The sequence below is a fragment of the Cibotium barometz genome, chromosome 62 (genome assembly GCF_041138505.1).
Source record: "Cibotium barometz isolate CiBa-2024 chromosome 62, ASM4113850v1, whole genome shotgun sequence".
Classification (NCBI taxonomy): domain Eukaryota; kingdom Viridiplantae; phylum Streptophyta; class Polypodiopsida; order Cyatheales; family Cibotiaceae; genus Cibotium; species Cibotium barometz.
Window position 1 is genome coordinate 4457694 of NC_141107.1, and position 20695 is coordinate 4478388.

Consider the following 20695-nt stretch of genomic DNA (forward strand, 5'->3'; position numbering starts at 1 on the left):
TCGGTCATGGCAATGTGTCAATTCTATAAACAAATGCTTTAACAAGGATGTGGCCCTACCATTTCCTACAATGGATGCAGTCACGATATGTGAGGCAATTGATAGCATTGTCAAGAAATGCTTGCAAAGGTCACCAAATGCATCAAAATTTTTTGAAAAGACCATGGAATTTGAAGATGAAAAGAGCTTGGTTTCATATAATGATCTTAATATTCAAGAAAGCTGGAGAGAGAAGAGTGTTTTGCTATGGTCTGAGGACAAAACTAATTGCATTGGTAGTGGATTCATTCTTTTGGTCTTTCCATATGAGACAGTGAACTTTAAAGTGCATGGAGAAGAAGATGTGGATGTGGTTATTGAGCAGTCATGTGAAACTAGCTCCTCAACAATGCCTACAATGGAAAGTGTTAACCTTGTGATGAGATGGCCTATCAAAAGACTTACACTCAAAGATGGATCACCATTATTGGATGAAAAAATGCAAGCAGAGCATATAGCCAACAATGGGTTCAATGGGAGCCTTGCTTCCTTGCCTATCAAAAAGAGAAGATATTTTATGGTAAAAAGGAAGGGTAAGGAGGTGTCGACAATAGAGGTTCCTCTACAAGCATATCATTGGAAACAGTATCCCTATTGTCCACCATAGATTGTTGTGAAAAGAAATGTTGTCAACTTGCAGATCATGAAATGGTCTTGAATTTACGTAAACATTATTTGTTGGGACAATGCTTGCAAGTTAGAACTAACTATGTCTATGCCTCTCTCATTAGCATGGCATGTCGTACTAATGCAATAGGAACAAGGCAATATAGGTTTGCAAAGAATGGTGAGGAGATATGCTCTAGATCATGGTATGAGATGTATGGTATTCCAAGGACATCGTTCTATCGGTATAGGAGGCAATTCGAGAATGGTATGCAAAGAGATATGCATGGCAACAAGGGTATAGTCAGAAAGGGATGGGATCATGCAGAGTTGGGTAGAGCAATAATTCAATATTTTGTGCAGAATAACTCTGAGCGCATGCCCCACAACAGCAAGACTTTAGCTGATGGAGCAAGAGAGACCCAACTGGTTATTCCAGATGTGTATAAATAAGTTGACATTTTAAATGAGGTGAATCTAACGTTGAAACAAAAAGAGATGCCCATGTCTACTTTTAATAGGATTTGGAATACAGAGTTTATGCATAAGAGCCTTGTCAAGACAAGTGAGTTTTCAAAATGTGCTATGTGCAATGGAATCAAAGAACAATTAAGAGTTATAAAGTGCTAGGAGGAAAGAAACAAGCTAATGCATCGCCAAAAACTTCACATGTTACAATAGCTCAGTTGTCGAAATTTATATTATGCATGACGTTTGAGCTCTGAGTTGAATCCTCAAAAATACTTATGCATTATACACGATAAGATGGACCAAAAGAAAACAGCAATCCCTAGAATGAAGGTGCGCTCAAAGGAAATAGATAAATCCATGTAGCTACCGATATCATAACAGGCATGATAACTCATGTACATGGTCAAGGGCATTATGGGCACTTTTCTATTGGCTTATGGCCATCAGATCCAAAATTCACAATTGGTTCTCTTGCCTTGTGTTGAAGCAACTTGGAGAGATGTGACGGACATGACTATGGGGACCTTGCTTATGATGGAATGCCACGATCGAGTAGCACATTATTTAACGCCTTGAACTCACGAGTGGCTCTTGGTCACCATAATACCTCACGTTCTCGGAAACCCTCTTATATAGTTGTTGACCTAGATCTTGGATCTACATCTGAGGAAAAACAAAACAACACACAACACGGTGATTTCAAAAGGCTACCAGAGAACCTAATGTTGCAATTGGATAATTGTGCATCTGAGAACAAGAATCGTTACTTCTTTGCATACCTTTCTTTGTTGGTTGCTAGAGGAGCTTTCAAAATGATACAATTGGGTTTTCTAATCGTGGGTCATACACACAAGGATATTGATGCAATGTTTAATAGATTCTCTGAAAGGTTGAGGACAAGGCAAACATTCACATTTCCACACTTGATGTATATTTTCAAGCAATGTCAAATTTCAGCTCCATTCTTGATTATAACAGTTCCAGAGTACTTCAAGACCTTCATTGATGGGGGATACTTATGTGATGGCTAGGATGCCTTTATAGGACACTCAAAGCCACTACAATTTCGGTTCTTCATGCAAGATAATGTGCCAATCATGCAATACAAGGTCCACCCAAAAACAATTGAGTGGCTGCCAAAAGAAGGTGGCATTGAGCTATGGAAAAAGGATACTGAGGGTAAGCCTATATTGCCAAGAGGGGAGCCTGTTTGTTACCAATGTTTGAGTACATTAAAAACCACTCAAAGGTAGTCAAGGGAATCAAGGATTACACAAAATATTGGCAAAGATGGTCAGATGATGAAGGACCAAAAGCGGCTTTCACGTTGTACATCAAACCTTTGATCACGTATTGGAAAACCATGATGCAAGAGCTTCAGAAGCCTAATGTAGAACAAGTTGGTTCGTATGCAGATTTCTAGCCAAGAACACAAAGGATAAATAAAGAGAATTCAGAGGAGAATCTTGATGACTTCTTGGGAATGGAAGAATTGAATGATCACTACTGTGGTCCAATTAGTAGAACAAGCTGGTTCGTATGCAGATTTCTAGCCAAGAACACAAAGGATAAATAAAGAGAATTCAGAGGAGAATCTTGATGACTTCTTGGGAATGGAAGAATTGAATGATCTCTACTGTGGTCCAATTAGTAAAAGGCCTAAGGAAGCATTTCAACCCATGGTTGATGTTAGGAATGGAGATTTTGTACTTATTCGGCCAGCAGATCCAATCTACCCAATTTGGCTAGGCACAGCACAAAGTAACATTTATGTGAACAGGTCATCTGAGAGCTACAAGAAAGTTTTGATACAGTATTGGGCTCCAATTAGTAAACGAAGAAATGCAAGTGATGCCGAGGTTTATGCCAATTGTTGGAATAAGTTCTAGATGTGCAATAGGAAAGATCTTGTTTGTTTGGAAGATGTTAACTCAATAGTGTTTGCATGGGTTACAAAGGGGTAAAAGATTCCACAAAGGATCAAAATACCACCAAAAATTTGCTCAAAGGCACTTCACAGCTTACATGGTTGCGATGTGGAGAATGAATGAGGATTCATTTATGGTTCCATAGCTTATTTTGTCATATAAATATCGAGAACATGGTCATGCTTTTTCTTTTTAATATTTTGACACCATACTAATGTTTCTTTTTTTTTGTATATCCTTTACACATTTTTTTAAACAGTTGTGGAATTGTTCAAGTGCAATTGACTTAAATGGTGTTTATAAACACCACCTAAAAAATAATTTAGATCAACGATCAGCAATGCTATCATTAGGCAAATTTTGGACTCAACTTTGGGCCTTTTTTCTCTAGAGAGAGAAAGGCTTTCGACAATAGGAAGAGAGCCACCATATTAGAACTTTTGATAATTAGACGTTTCTCATATATTCTATATATGAATGTATTGTTATTAAAGAAATATGAAATGCATTTGACCACACTTTATAATGTCATTTCTTTAATATATATGAAAAATAGAGTGTTGTCAGCTCATTTAATAAATCTCAACTCATTTAGTGAATGGTTTTCAATCTAAAAATTTCCCTCGTTCAACTCATTTAATAAAAGTAGTTTTTTCTCTAAAAATTTGAAATGTTCTCTTCGAAGTTCCTACGTCATTTAATGAATGGATTTCCCTCTAAAAATTTTATACATTTTGCAGGTTATCTCTTCTGCCATCTCATCTTCTTACATCTGCTTTTATTTTCTATTTGATTCCATGGAAACCAGATGTCCTAGGCGTCCCTACTCCTCTACTAGAGCTATTATAGTATACAATAGTTTTGATATGGATAATCAAAGGTGGATTCCTACCATAATCTCTATTGGTAGTTGGATTATGTTGCAGACTAGGAAGCGAAAAAAAACAAAGAATGAGCTCATCGTCGTCGATACTTACAAAGGCAGAGTTCAAGACTTCAAACTCTCTGACACAGGTAGGAGCATTAAGGAAGTCCTTATACAACATGCCTACATGCACTTAGAACTGTGTCTGCAACGTTTGCCTAATGGAATCCCACTCCATAGACCAAACTATAAGTAAATGTTTTTATATTATGTTTATGTAATGTGTTTCATTTCTATACTTATTCTTCTCTTGTATTCATTTGTATAGATATATATCCTTCAAACTTGGTTGACTGGGAGCCTATAGATGGTATTGTGAGAATCTTCGATGTTTTTCATGCATCTATTGGTGAGCAGCTATACAAAAAAACATCCAGCAAGTCTTTGGTAGAGAGAGGAGTTTTCTTTTATAATGAATTTTACACGGCACCTCATAGTGTTACAGGTTATGGATCTTTGAAAGCATTACCACTGCCTTCATTCGATCGTCCAGAATGGCCCATACCAACACTAGAAACAAGTGAGTGCTTTAGATTAAAGATATACCAAGACGTGCAAAGGTGTATAAGACCAAATGTAGCAAATCGTCAGGTGAAAAATCGTTCTCTTTATGCCATTGCATGTTTTTGTCGACTTCTTTTATGAGACGAGGAGGTCAAAAAAACATTGTCAATGTTTATTTGTAAATCAGAGAAATGTTTGGATTTCTTAGGTCGAAATTAGGATGTGAAAGAATTAAATGGAGTTACCTGCAAAATCTATAGGAAATCTATTATCTGTAAATATATGATTGGCTCCCATAATTTTATTTTAGCCTTTCATTATATGAGATGGCATTATGTCAATGGAAAACTTGTAGCAATTGATCAAGACTTGGAGGATGACATTGAAAATCCATTGATGTTATTAGAGGTATGGTTTGAACATGAGCTCTTGACAGTACTCAATATAAGGTCAAAAATCTCATTGCGTCAAGTGAGAATAGACTTGGCAAATGAGAATGACCTACAAGTGCCTGATGATTATGTGTTCAAGTGCAACGGCCATAAGGTATGTTATTCAATCTAACCTTGAAAAAGTATTCATTCCAAAACTACGCCATAATCATTATTACGTACATACATTACTTTGATTTTTGGAAATAGGTACCAAGGAGAAAAGAAAGGACCATTCAATGTAAAGACATTACAAGGAAGCAAGTTTTTGTGGTGCAAACGACCATCACATAGAGATAAATGTATCTTTGACAGCATATAATTACATCAATCATGACAACAAGCATGTCCACACGTGCCAAGGAGGACGTGGGGCCGTACTCATGATGATTACGATCAATCAAACTTTGACACGTGTCATCATATGTACATAGAGCACGTGTCATCATATGTACGCAGAGCATGTGGTGTGCCATCATGCATATCTACCACGTGTACAGACCGTTAGTTTCCGTGGATAAAGGTGACCAACATTCATTATTCGTTGCTTCTTGATCTCGTGCAATTTTTCTCGCGTAGTCATCACCTTCACCCTGCTTTTTGCTCTCCTACCAGTCAATTTCGTTGGTTACTTCTTCCTCTCCTAGTGAATTTCGCAGTATGTTTTCGAATATTTCTGTGTTTCAATTTGGCCAAAGTTGTATAATTGTTTTATAAATATTCCATCAAAGATTGTTGCTTTTAGATTTTTAAGAATTTAATTTATTTCTCCCAAATATGTCATCAAATCACTACAACGCGAAGAGCGATCTCGGTGAGAACTAACGTACCCATATCTCATCGTAGTGATTTTGCCCACAATGGTAATTTTCTTGCATAAATTTCTTGAAAGCACTACAACACGAGAAGAGGTCTTGGTGCGAACTCTCTCAAGCATATCGCGTTATAGTGATTTGTCCCACCGTCGTTCTTTTTTTACTTTTTTAAAAATTTCATCGTTTAGATTTTTAAGAAATTAATTTTTTCCTTACAAATAATTGGTCCATAGGAACCTTAATAAAAAAATTTCAGAAAATCTGGACCCTGAGAATAAGGTCCTTTTTACCTATTTTTTAATTATTTCCAATTGCACATTGAAAAGTTCTTTTTGAATTTCTGTTTCAGGAAAATTTAGTTTAATAAGAAAGGATATTTTTCTATCCAAAGATATCTAAAAACTGAGTTACCTCTCTCTAGAATATTTTCTCTCTCTAGGCCAAAACAGGTAGAAACAAGATCTTTTATTATTCTGAAAAGGGAATGATTACAGGGGAAGAAACATGACATCTTGAGGGGCTGGGGAGGAATCTTACATTGTGATGAGATGTGTGATGTGAATCAGATAGAACGGATGGATAGATGTGATGAGATGTGAGGTGATGAGATGTAAGTGAATATATATATATTCTATTATCCTCTAAAAACCTCTACGAAATTGAAGAGATTGGAGCTTCTCTCTCTCTTCAATCTTCCTTGGTGACTCCTACAACATACCAAACCAATTGATTGGTTGGGGGTGACGTTCTTTTATCCTCTAAAAACCTCTACGAAATTGAAGAGATTGGAGCTTCTCTCTCTCTTCAATCTTCCTTGGTGACTCCTACAACATACCAAACCAATTGATTGGTTGGGGGTGACGTTCTTTTATAAATTGTAATAAAGAAACACATAAATTTTCATATATGCTTAATTTTAATGGTTTTTAGCATTTCTCTCTTTCCCCCCAAGAAAGGTCATTCCTATGACCTATTCTCAATCCAAATGAAGCTTCTCATGAAGCATTTCTCTATCCAAAAGTTCTTTGTAATATTTGGAACATGAAGTACATAAGCCAAGTACTTCATTTTACTTCACATCCATTTTCACATACGCATCCAAAAGTTCTTTGTAATATTTGGAACATGAAGTACATAAGCCAAGTACTTCATTTTACTTCACATCCATTCATCACATACACATCCATTTTCACATCTATCTGATTCACATGTCATCACATCTCATTCATTCACATCCCGATTCTCCTCACATCCCATCCATCCATTCATTCACATCTATCTGATTCACATCATCGTATCTCATCACATCTATACAAGTTTTAAGTTTGATTCTCTTTTGAATACAAGGAGTATTTCTTGAATCAGTATTCCCAAAACTTCTTGATCGGAATTCTGAATATATATATATATATATATATATATAAACATATACACATGATACATACATACATACATGTATGTATGTATGTATGTATAGCTTTTCAATATATACATACAAACATACATGGTGGCCAAATACAGAGGGTATTTCCTTAGCCAAATTTTGATGAAACCTGAGAGTAAAGTTATGGGTCTCCGTATAAGCATCGATGAAACTGATGCTTTATAGACATCTATATTTCCATCAACCATACCCAAAAAAATATCGACACTTATACCTATGCACATAACTTTTTTAATCCAAGAGTTGGATCTCAAAATGCAAGATAGTAGATGCATTATCGGGTTCCCATACTCAATTGAATACCTCATTGGAGGAGACAAGCCTATAAGAAATCAGGTATCAATCCCATTTGTATGAACGAGTAAAAACCTCTAAATGAAGAGCTTGCCTCTCAATTATCGATTATATCAATCCCATTTGTATCAAGGAATAAAAACCTCTAAATTAAGAGCTTGCTTCTCAATTCTCAATTTTTACAGTCAATGTATGGATGGTCCAACAAAAGTGTCTTTACACTTTTCAAGTACATGTAATGGTTTTTTTCTATCTTACAAATGTGACATCAATAAATGTTTCTCTATTGTTTTTGATATATTAATGTAGCCTTTATTGCCCAAAGGTAATGCCATGCCTAAGACACGAGATGAAGTAAAGAAGATATTGATTACTGTAGGCATGGATTATAAGCTAATCCATGCATGTTCAAATTATTGCATCCTATATATTAATGTAGCCTTTATTGCCCAAAGGTAATTCCTAAGACACGAGATGAAGTAAAGAAAGTATTGACTACTATATGCATGGATTATAATTTAATCCATGCATATCCAAATGATTGCATTCTAAATCGTCAAGAATAGTTTTAACAACATAACTTGTGGATCTCATCGTTGATACCGATAAAATTTGGTGCTCACATCGATATTTATAAGAATTACAAGGAAATATAATTCTTGCCAACAAGAACTTGGCCAAAAATATGGTGCTCATCATTGATATTGACAAGAATTGCAAGGAAATAAAATTCTTGCCGCAAAAGTATTGATAGTATTTTCCAATCATTCCTCAAATACAACACATCTCCAAGTGCAAGTCCATAGTAATTCTAATGATATAGCATTCTACAAATTGCTATAGTGATAGTACCTTAAGGATTTCAATAGATTGTGATGCATGGAAACATATAGAGGAAAATGGCCAAAGTTTAAGGAGGAGCATCAATGCTTGTGATTTGGTTTGGGAATGGATGGTGTAGATTCGTTCGAACTACATTCCACAACATGGTCTACATGGCCAATGGTTTTAGTGAATTATAATACTCCACAATGGATGAGTATCAAGAAGGGTTATTTGATGCTTTCTCTTCTCATACCAGGGAAATGTAAAGTTAAGAACATGGATGTATACATAACACCATTTATAAAAGTGCTTCAAACTTTGTGGCAAGGCATTCCAATAAAGGATATGTCAATATCTTGTAGGAATCAACCACATGTGAACATCAAAGCTATATCGATGTGGACCATGCATGACTATATTGATGGGGACCATGCATAACTATTCAAGTCGTTCCAAGTTCTCATGAAAAACTTACAAGTATGGCATCATGAATATTTTATACGTTTAATATGCATTTCAAATGGTTTTATATCGCCTCCCGCCGCCGCGATCATTTTTTTGTATATAGGACTAGTGGCTACCATATATGTATGTCCAATATATGGAAAACATTTGGATTCACGATGCTCTAAACATCTTAAAAAGATGGTATATCAGGGCTATATGTGTTACCTAGTTCTTGGAGGCCATCCCTTATGAGGTGACAACATTGGTCCAAAACCACCATCTTTGAAGGCAACAAGTGATTAGAGAGCTAAGAAGAGCTATATCATTACACAAATATAGCTAAGAAGAGCTATATCATAACACAACTACAACATGAGTTTCTGGTACTCCCCACTCCCTATGATGCATTCAGTGAGATAAGTGGACGCTATCCCATATGGCATGTCATAAGCCACCAAAAGAGCAATATTTGGGAAGGGTGGAGCAAGATTTCTCCATTTCACCATTTTTTAAAGTGTTATTATTTTTATGGGAAAATATAGCATCAATATAATCCAAAGCATGTACTTAAAAAATGTGCAATAAAGGGCAGTGACATCATTGAAAAAAATATAGATGCTCCTAGAGAGAAATCGAACAATGATCAAAATGTTAGTAGTAGCCATCGATTATCCTAAACGATCCAATTTTATCGCTTTTACGGAGGCTAATATCAAAAATATTGACGTTTATGGTGGGTTCTCTAGCCAAAAAGCTCCATTGACACTTATATACATATATTTGGGCATTATTCCCATCCTCACTATTCAAACATATTGATCAAGATCTTTTTGTATTCAACTAATTTCTCATGGAGGTTAGTTACGACGAATATTACTCTCTTATGACTTGATGTATGTTCAATACATTTTGTTTATTTACTTTAACTTATAATATATTTGTTTATTATAAGAGTGGTGTTAAATTAATATTTTAATATTGAATTTTTATATAATCGAAAGAAAAAGAGAAAATTTGAAATGAAAATCAATACAACATGTATATGTGTGTCTCTACATGTGTGTGCATGTATATGTACATGTATACATGCATGTATATACCACATGTGTGTGTATGCATCTATGCAAGTATACATGCATGCACTGTGTGTGTGTGTGTGTGTGTGTGTGTGTGTGTGTGTGTGTGTGTGTGTGTGTTATGTGAGTTACATTATACACCCAAAATATATGTGAGTTACATTATAACCACCTATTTGTGAAGCTCACAAACTTAAGTTTTCAATAAACCAAACAAGCAAATATATCAAGTAGTTCTAAGGGCTAGGAAAGATGTTTTATTATCGGTTCAATGCTACATTTGTATACAAGCAAGACCATAATAATAAAAACATCTATGTGACAATTTTTTTGGTAGCATAACCACCCGAGAAGAACCCTAAGGTAGTATAACCTTCTAAAGGTAATACAATAGGTAGGTCAATAGCTAAAGTAAAATGAAGATCTAGCTAATGTAAAAAGTATTTTAACAGGAGCTAAAGCTTTCAAAGTCTAAACCAGTAGAGTACATTAGCTAAAAGCCAGGCACAGTGCATGATACACATCATCAAAGAATGAAACCGAATGTACAATATTATAGGACTGGACCATCGAATGAACCAGAATGTTCAAGTTTATAGGACCGAACCAATAATAATCTCGAATGAACGAGAATGTACAGGTTTATAAGAATGAATCATCAAAGAACCCAAATATCCAGTATTATAAGACCGAACCAATAATAATCCGAAATGTACAATATTACACGACTAAACCATCACGTGCACTACTAGAGAAGTAGATACAATATATACGAGCACATTTTATGGTACCTATAGCCATCCATGTGTAAAATTATTGTATTACTTTAGAGAAGTATTTAATCAAACAACTAGAGCTAGACTAGCTAGTGTAGCAAAAATAGCTTGGTAAGTAGGCCTTATGTTTTAAAATCAACCCCAACACAATACATATGAATCCCTTAGCCAATCAAGGGAACTAAACATATTAATCATTCTTGTCGGCGAATAAGCAAAAATGTAAGGGACTAACTGTTGGGGCTGACATTCCAAGCCGTGTCTCAAGAGCATGTTTTCAAATAAACCAAGTTCACCAAATATAAACCAACCCAGGAACATGCTAGGTTCATATCAAGAAGACGTATTTTAAACTTTTAGAATTACTAGATTTCATCTAAGACGTATTTTAAGCTTTTAGAATTGCTAGATTTCATCTAGAACCCAAAAATACAAAGGTAAATTAAAATTTGAAATATGCTCACTGCTTAGTAAGGGACCAGCTAGTGCATCATCTAAGCATCAGCCCAAATCCATATCCATACCAGTAGTGGTAAAGAATAACCATCAATATATATAAACATTTATCCGAAAAAACCCTTATAAATGTTTTATCCTAAGAACAGCGTCAAAATCTCATTATGTTATTTTAATAAAAGTCCACATCATCAATTCTTGATGTGTCTAGATTAACCCATCACATTTTCCTATTCAAAACATATTTTGATGGTCAAAAAGTAAAGTGATTATACCATCCTTGGTCAGTAGTGTCAGAGTTAAATTTAGGATACCCAGTTCATGGTGTATTTTATATTTTATGCACCCTTAATCAAGTGCAATACATATTCATTAAAATGATTTAGAAATTAATTTTAAACTATACATCCATACAATTTTATGTATGAGCCGCATTTCAAACAAATACATAGTAATGTGTATATTCTAAGTAACCAAGAATATTTTTGAAATATTTCTTCTTGATATGTCCTAAAAATTCAGATTTATTAATCAAGATCATGTAATGCATGTATTTCAACAAATTTTATGCATGTATTGCAGTGAAAGCCCTTACCAATTAAAGGGCCACCATCAGCACAACAAAAAGAGAAGTAAAGACTAGGGTTTAACTCAATATATGTGGCAACCAACCTTGCTTAGGAGCCTAATTTCATCATGGATGCAAAGTATTGGTAGCCATGATACCATGCTAAGAGAAACATCTCATGGAAATCCTAGCTAATCACAAAGAAACCCCAAAAAAAATGCAGCAACAAGATCAAAATTTGAAGCAACTATAAACACCGGCATACATGGGTTGCATCCCCCCCAATGATAGCTAACACGAGTGACATAGCATACATGGGTTGCATCCCCCCCAATGATAGCTAACACGAGTGACATAGCATAGGCATCGAGAGAAAGCAAAGAAAAAATAGACTAAGTGAGTTTGATAACTCATCTGCAAAGTGGCATATTATATAGCCAGCTAATGTGCACCTCAATAGAAGCGACTTCCCAAAAAATGTCCAAAATCTGCAGTGTAGTATTTGTCGGTGCTTAGATCCCAAAAAAGCCAGTGAAGCACTTGAAGATCAGTGACATGCCAACCATACACCAAAAACTCTCGTCTCACATTATCCCTACTCTAGCAGGGTATTCAATATAGTGTCAGTGGTCAAACCCAAAAAATGGCTACTTTAACAACAACTTGTCCTTATTATTAAGCTATATAAGTTAAATATGGTATGTGTAAAAAGGCATTTAGGTAGGTTTAATGAATAGTGAGTCTATGCATCCATGGTTTGTGTGTGTGTGTGTGTGTGTGTGTGTGTATTGTGTTCGAAATATACAATATACTAAGGATCCCTCAAAAATATAAAATGTACATATGAGGGATATAAAATAAGGGTACAAAGTCAAGATAGATGATCAACTATCACATGACATGAAGTCCTAGCTATATTTCATAGTGATTGCTTGTGTCATGTGTATTAGCATGATCTTGCATATTAGCATAGTCTCTCATCATCATCTCTTGTCCTCACATCATCGTTGAAAGCAAAATCTAAAGAATATGAAGACTCCACATTGGCCTCTTGTAATGATGCAAAAAGTGGTTAACAAATGTTTTATAGTATTAATTAGTATATTATTAAAAAAAATTTAATACACGTGACATGAGATATGCGAGGGTACTGATTAAGGTGTCGCACTATACGAGGGTACTCATTAAGATGTCGTATGGCTGGTGGATTGAGCGGTGGTGTGAAGATGGTGATCATTTTGCTAAATCATGTATTAGAATTTCCGAAATTATTTATAGCCTTTCATGTGGCTAGGATTATTTTATGTGCAAGTGTGCACAAGGTTACTTCATGTGTAAAGGCCCCTTATATTTCATTGTTGTAAATGCATGTAGTGGGATTGTGTAATGATGTATACTGTAATGTACTATGAGATGGTTTAAAGAAAATAGTTTTTAATTTTGTAAAGGAATTCAATTTTTCTTCAGTTTTTCTTTACCATGCGTGTATTAATCCGTGTATAGTGGCGTGTATTAATCCGTGTATGGTAGCGTGTATTAATCCGTGTATATTAGCGTGCATAGATGCGTTTATTACTGCGTGTATTAATCCGTGTATATTAGCGTGCATAGATGCGTTTATTACTGCGTGTATTAATCCGTGTATATTAGCGTGCATAGATGCGTTTATTACTGCGTGTATATAAACGCGTTTATACACGCGTTGATAAATGCAAATATACACACGAACTTAAATGATAAAATACACGCGCCCGATTCTATTCAAATACATGCGCGACCATACACGCGTTCGTAATTTAGCACGTGTATGAAACGCGTGTATGGCAGCATTGTCTTGTAGTGAATCTCTAGCAAAAAACAAGGCTTAAGAACATATTTAGTGCATATTGCATCAACATGGAAAAAGATTACAAGATTAAACGAGTATTTCAACTACTGTTATCCTTTTGGTTGAAAATAAAATATATTAAAAATCTAACAAATAAATCTATTCTGTAGGCATACCACTTGTAACAAACTTAAACAATATGCAAAATATCAATGTTTTATTACAAGAAGAAAGAATACTCAATGTATACGAACAAACGAAAATTGCTACTGAATTGGAATCAACCTTAAACAAATCTCAAATTATTGCATACAATCAAATATTAGAGGCGGTTTATACAAAGAATCCAGTTGCATTTTGTCTTGATGGCCCTAGAGGTTCAGGCAAAACATTTTTATATAATTGTTTGCTCAATCAAATAAGAAGCAATAATCAAATAGCACTTGCATGTGCATCTTGAGGTATCAGAAACCCTATTATTATCAAAAATAAGAAATATATTCTATGCAAAAAATACATTTCATATATTATACAGTAAAATAACAAATGGTGTTATGTTATCTACATCTTTAGGTATTCCTTCTCTATTACTATCCAATGGTCCAACAGCTCATTCAAGATTTTAAATACCATTATATTTGAATGCTTCAAGTACATGCAATATAGCAACAAATAGTCATTTGGTTGCACTTCTCAAAGAAACAAAATTAATAATATGGGATGAAGCTCCCATGGCACATAGATATGCACTAGATTGAACACTAAAGGATATAATATCAAGAAATCACATTTTTGGAGAAAAGGTTATGCTTTTGAGGGGGGGGGACGTTAGACAAATCTTACCAGTAATTCCAAAAGGAACCCATGTGAAGATATAGTTAATGTATCTTTATGTCACTCCAAACTTTGGAGAACAATAACAGTATTGAAACTATCACAAAACATGCGAGTTTTTCATAATTCTCACAACAATGACAATCAAGAATTGATTAAATGGATCCTTGAAATTGGTAATGGAGTAGACAGAGGAAGTACTCCACAACCAATAACAATTCATGACAACAATATAACACAATAAATGAAATAATTCATTGGTTATATAAAGATATAACTAATGATATATAATTTTCAGCATTTTTCAAAGATAGAGCTATCCTAGCACCAACAAATATAGAAGTTGACAAAATCAATAGAATAGCAATTGAATCAATGCAGAGAGAAAAACATGAATATCTTAGTGGTGCAGATTCAATAGCAAAAGAAGGAGAAAATTCTTATATACAATTGAGTATCTTAACAGTCTAAATCTTGGTGGAGGATACCCAAGTCATCAATTATGCTTGAAAAAAAGTGCACCAATCATTTTACTTAGGAATTTAAATCCAAGAAACTTTGTAGACTAATATGCAAAGATTTTTATAGCAAGAGTAATAGAGGCAGAGATAATCATAGGTAAACACATTGAATAAGAATAACTAACACCGTTTTAGGGAATTCAAATTGCCACTTTCGAAGATTTGGACTATATTTGTTAAAATTGGCTACATAAAGTCAATAAAATGATCTAGATCTGGACTATATTTATAAAAATTGACTAGAAAAAAGCTTTTATTACTTGTAAATTTGGTCTATATTAGTGAAACTTGAGAAGAATTACCCTTTTGATATAGACTATATTTCACTAATGCAAGAAGAACATGCTCAACAAATAATAACCTATATTTCTATTGGAGAGATTTTCAAATACTACAATACAACATAGATTACCATGTGATTATAAGGATCATTAGTTAGTAATTCTATTATTCAAAACTATATCAATCGGGACATTTCCTAAACACTACCAAATTTAAAATTCCATACTATATTTATGAACACATTCATGCCACTTTAGGAGCTCGAGTACATAGACATTGAAAAACCTCTTAGAAGTATTAGGTTGAAAAAAACTATAAATTATAATTGAGATTACATTAGAAATCATAATCAACAAAAAGTTTATCTCTAGCACTGATATTCTTCAATGCTTCTACATAAATGTAGCCATAATCATCAACATGTACATTTCTTTCTCTATATGCTTGTACCGTGGAGGTAATTATGGTGAGAATACATAACACATATTCTCTCTTTCGTAATCCTTACAGCTATTTATAAACAATCCAAGCCCAGCCCCTTAGATTGATAAAGATTAAACCATGTAAGCCACATCTTTAATGTAGAAGATCTCTACAACTTTGATAGATAAATGTGGTGGTTGCATTTTATTATCTTTGATATGATATTCACATATCGAAGATATCTTGATTTTTCTTAGAGCCTTGAATTTTGAGAAAAGAAAAAACACAAGTTAGTATTTACGTAAACTACATACCATATATAGCATAAATGTTACATGCTTGCTCCTACACATTTGAAGGGTTCAAGAAAAAAGAACCTAGTTTCTCCCTGGCTGATGTTTATAGAAATCTTTTGATTGCAATATATAACTCTTAGCTGCAGCTCCTATGATGAAGCTTTTTTATACCATAAATGTTGAGCATAGAGCATTGCTTCCATGTCTTTTAGTGTCGACACTGGAGGAATTCTTTGCAATATCCCTAGTTGTCAATAACTTAGATGAACAGATGGAGCATGAATTTTACTTGTTGTTTCTAGAACAGTATATGTTGTGTGTCCTTGACATTGACCCGATGGAGTTTGTCTGCTTGATGAGCATGAATGAGCATCTTGTCCTCCTTCCCTTGTTATGTTCTTGTTCATCTCATCCCATTCTAGAATCACCTTTTGAAAATAGTCATATAATGAATGACCATATTGCATTGGTTGTTGCCCATATCTATTGAAGGTTGTAACATCACGCACATCTTCTGCACAATCTAAGTATAATAGATACTGCAAAACAGATCAAGATTTTATCACCTTGATCAATATTGAAAGTGGTAGGAAAGATACAATTTCCTGCTGGATTCAAAACAACCTTTATAAGGCTTGTCATCAATGAGCATAGTCCTTTTTCCACAAAACACTTTCCACTCCATTGGCACCATAACTTTAGAAGAGGTTTAAACATTGCTTCAACCCCAATCTTATCTGGCCTTTAAATCTTCTCTTTATCATATTTATAGCACTCTTCTTGTCCCCAAACTATAAAATTGGCAAGTCCTTTCCTGCGTGTTTTGTCAAAATTTGAACTATAGACAAAACATTCTTTTGCATTGCTCTTGACCATATCCCAACATGAAATCTCATAAACAATTCATGTAAAAATTCCAATCCATTGATTGCCACAACATAGGCCTGTGAATTTATTTGATCCCATGAAGCAAACGCTACAAAATTAATCCATTCAGGTCCAAGATAATTGCCATCTTTGGTTTAGTTTTGATCGGTGTGCAAGATCTCTCATTTTGTCTTGTGGAGAAGTTAACAAGACATGATCTGTTTCACGCAGAGATAAATTTCTTATTTCAAAGATTTTGATAATGTTAATACAAACTAAATACATGTACTAAATATAATAAAGGTGATCTCTCTTGATTGAATAGTATGATATATAAACCCATTACAAAATTTCATTTGATATAATAATTGCACATAATTTCTCAAACTAATATGGATTGACATGCACACCTTGCTTAATAAATGGATTAAAGACAAAGCAATAGCATTTGACTTGAAGTATTGATTTGTATTCTACTACAACAAATTCAATAAAGAAGAGATTTGGATTTGACAAATGTGTTTCAATAGCCAAAACAACTATGTTTCAAAGCACCTAAAACTAGAAGGAAATTTGGGCTTGAGTCCAAAACTATAGGTGTTAAGGTCTCAAGGGAGATTTAAACTTCAGTCCAAAATCTCTTTGAGAGGAAATTTAGGCTCAAGTATTACAAAACATTATTTTTCTCTCTTTAGGAACTCACAAAACTATAAAAAATGTCATTTAATTTTTCCTCTCTCTATCTGTCACACCTCTCTCTTCCTTCCCCTCTCTCTCTCTCTCTCATTCGATAATGTATACACTTCGTAAGTAATAATGCGCTTGTTGCGGTTGTCTCACGTTCGATAATGTATTGCATGATGTTGAGTTCAGTAATATTGTTTGATATATTTTGTTTTTGATTGATCATTGATAAGTAATGATACACTTATTGCTGTTTTCTCACGTTTGATGATGTATTGGATGATGTTGAGTTCATTAAAATTATTTGATATTCCGTTTTTGTATGAACATTGACGATATTGATATACTTGTTGCTGTTCTCTCACGTTTGCTTGATGTTTATTTCAGTAATGTTTGATATTCTGTTTTTTTGTGTTTAGTGACATTTGCTAGATTTACGAAGACGATCAACATGCTTTCTCCCGAAGAGCGCAAAATTGTTTTGCGAGCAGTTCGCGTTGAAGCGGTCATCACGGTATCACAATGTACTGATGATGTCGTCAAAAAGATCAACGAGTCTGAGATACTCATGCGAGATCTCATAGACCAAATATGGGAAAATGCACAGCGTCGGCTTCGAAGCGGAGGCAATGCTGAGCTGCTAGATAGACAGAAGATAGCAGATTTCAACCATCAGCACATAACACGAACCATTTTGGGGAGCATGCGAGTAGCGTGCAGTGATCTTAGAGATGCTGCCCCGCCTGAAGCCAACATGCAACGTCTACAGTTATGGGACGTTGTATGGAGCGAGCAAAGGGCCAAGAGCAAGCGCATGAAGGCGTTGGATGCAGAGTCCCTCCCCAAAAGAGTGCGAATTGCCCAGGACGTTGCTGCAACGTCCAGTCAGGCAGATGCAAGTGGTACAGGTGTCATTAATCGTACCATCTACAATTCTATGTGCACACATCTTATTGGCATCCCGCACGAAGCTCTTCACGAAGGACGAACAATTGGCTCCGGTGTGTTTGGAACAGTAAAAGAGTATGCAATTAAAGGTATATCATTTTTATCGGAGCACATCACTTTTTGCGGAAAGTACTACAAAGGAGAAGGTAGCGCGAAGTTCGAGAGCTTCCAAGCAGAGCAGGGTATGCAAGTGCTACATCCATCGATTGTCCGATGCATTGCCTTTACAAAAGAGGCTCCTTGGATCACAATTTTCCCATACTATAATGGCGGCGCTCTAGGTGATACTCTTCTGAAGGTTCCCTTCAGATTCAGTGAGTTCACCAGAGCCATTTTTCGTTTGGATCGAGGATGGAGACAACCCCCGCCTGATAATATCCCTTTAGGTCATCTAGAACTTTCAAAAATAAAAGAGGTAGTAATAAATATGCCACATATTATGCATGCCCTGGTAGAAGGTGTAGCGGCAGCACATATGGCAGGTATTGTACATACCGACCTACATCCTTTTAATGTAGTGTTGGATTATACAAAAGAGCTAAAGCCACGCATAGGTATTATCGATTGGGGGTTGCTGCTGAGAGCGCCCAAAAAACGGGTGTCTCTCAATTTTGTTTTTGAAGCAGACAAGAACCCGGAGAAGGTGGCACAGGCAGTCTCCTACGCAGACAGAGAGCGAAATAAACGGCCGTGGATAGCCCCAGAGCTTTATGATCCATTTTTGGCAGATGCATACACTCCTGCATCTGACGTTTTTGCCTTGGGATATTTATTACAAACTTTATATGACTTCTGGAAGAAAGTACAAGAGTTGTGGATGGATAATAGTTCCCATGACAAAGTTACCATGGATACTATTAGTCATAGAGTCAAAAATTGGATGTTCCTGCCTAATCGCGATGAGCGAAAATCAATTTTGCAAGTAGTTGAATTTTTTAGATCACTAAATACTGACCCTACGAGGGCACAACGTCCTCTTGTAGAGCTATCGGTGGCATTCACCCCAACTTTGTAATAATACAGTACCAAGGGATTAAGTTTCAGGAATGGCTTTTTGTTTCTCTCTTCAAAATTTGATGTGTCCAATGTTTCAAAATTTTGTTTCTCTCTTCATTGAGTCTTTGCAACATCTCTCTCCTCCTGTGGTGTTTAAGTTTATGTTTCCTCTTCAAAATTCGATGTTTATGCATTGTTTGAAGTGTTTTTGGAGTCAAGTGGATACACTTCATTGAGTCTTTGCAATACATATCTCCTCTCGTGGTGTTTGAATTTAAGATTTTGAGAGTAATGGTCAATTTATCTTATGTTGATCTTTACAATTCATTAAAATCCTAAAGTCATTTACGTTCATGCAGATATGGAGCAGGCGCAAGCGAACGAGCATCAGGAGTTAGCCAAGAAGGCTTACGAGCGAATGAAGGCCCTATCACATGGCCTGACAGCCCGCGAAGCGACACGAATAGCATGCAGGTTATCGAAATGGACAAATCCAACTTATGCCCAGTGGAAAGACATAAACAAACGCGTAACTACAGAGATGATAAAGGAAATATGGCCATGTCCAGATGGCGAAATTAAGAAGGGAAGATGGAAGATTTCTCGGTGCACCCACAACGATATCAAAACTAATGCCGAGCGCATTTTCTTGGAGGTGTACGGACGTCCTCTCCATAACGTCGACGCTCCACTGTATTTTGCTAAAATGTTATATGCTCAATTTATCTTACAAACTCCAGTGGACTTCGCCTCCAGAGAGGCCACTGTCAACACCCACGACATTCATGAAGAGACAGTGACATTTACACGAGAAGAACTTGCACTCATGGTGGAGGGCGCTGGACTGGAGTTAAACCAGGTTAAAGAAAGCTTAGGGGCCCAGTTAGCAGAGAAGGAGAAAGAAGCTGACCGATTAACTCAAGCGTCAACTCCTCCCCCGGCCAATAGAGGGATTCAAGAGCAGCTAACAAAGATCAGCCAAGATGTACAGAGCATCTCTTCATGTATTGCTCCTGTGCGCCAAGGAAACCACATCTCTCATTTTTTGATACATCCTGATCTTGTGGGAGTTTCTGCTGAGGCTACAAGTTCCTCCACCCCCCAATGTCCTGTATGTTACAAAGTATTCGATGGGTGGAGCGGCCAGTATATACTACCATGTGGACACTACTACCACTTAATATGTTTAGTGAGACAAATGCAAAATACTTCTACATGTGCATTGTGCAGTGTCCCAATAAATCAAGGTATTTATACAGTGTTCGGCATGGCTAGCGAATATAAACCACCAGGACCTTTAGATGCAACTCCGAGTGCAATTCGTAATTTATTTCAAGATGAGAGTTAAGAAAAACAAATCCTACTTTTGTATTGATAATTTCTTCAAATATGATCATTTGTACAAGTACTT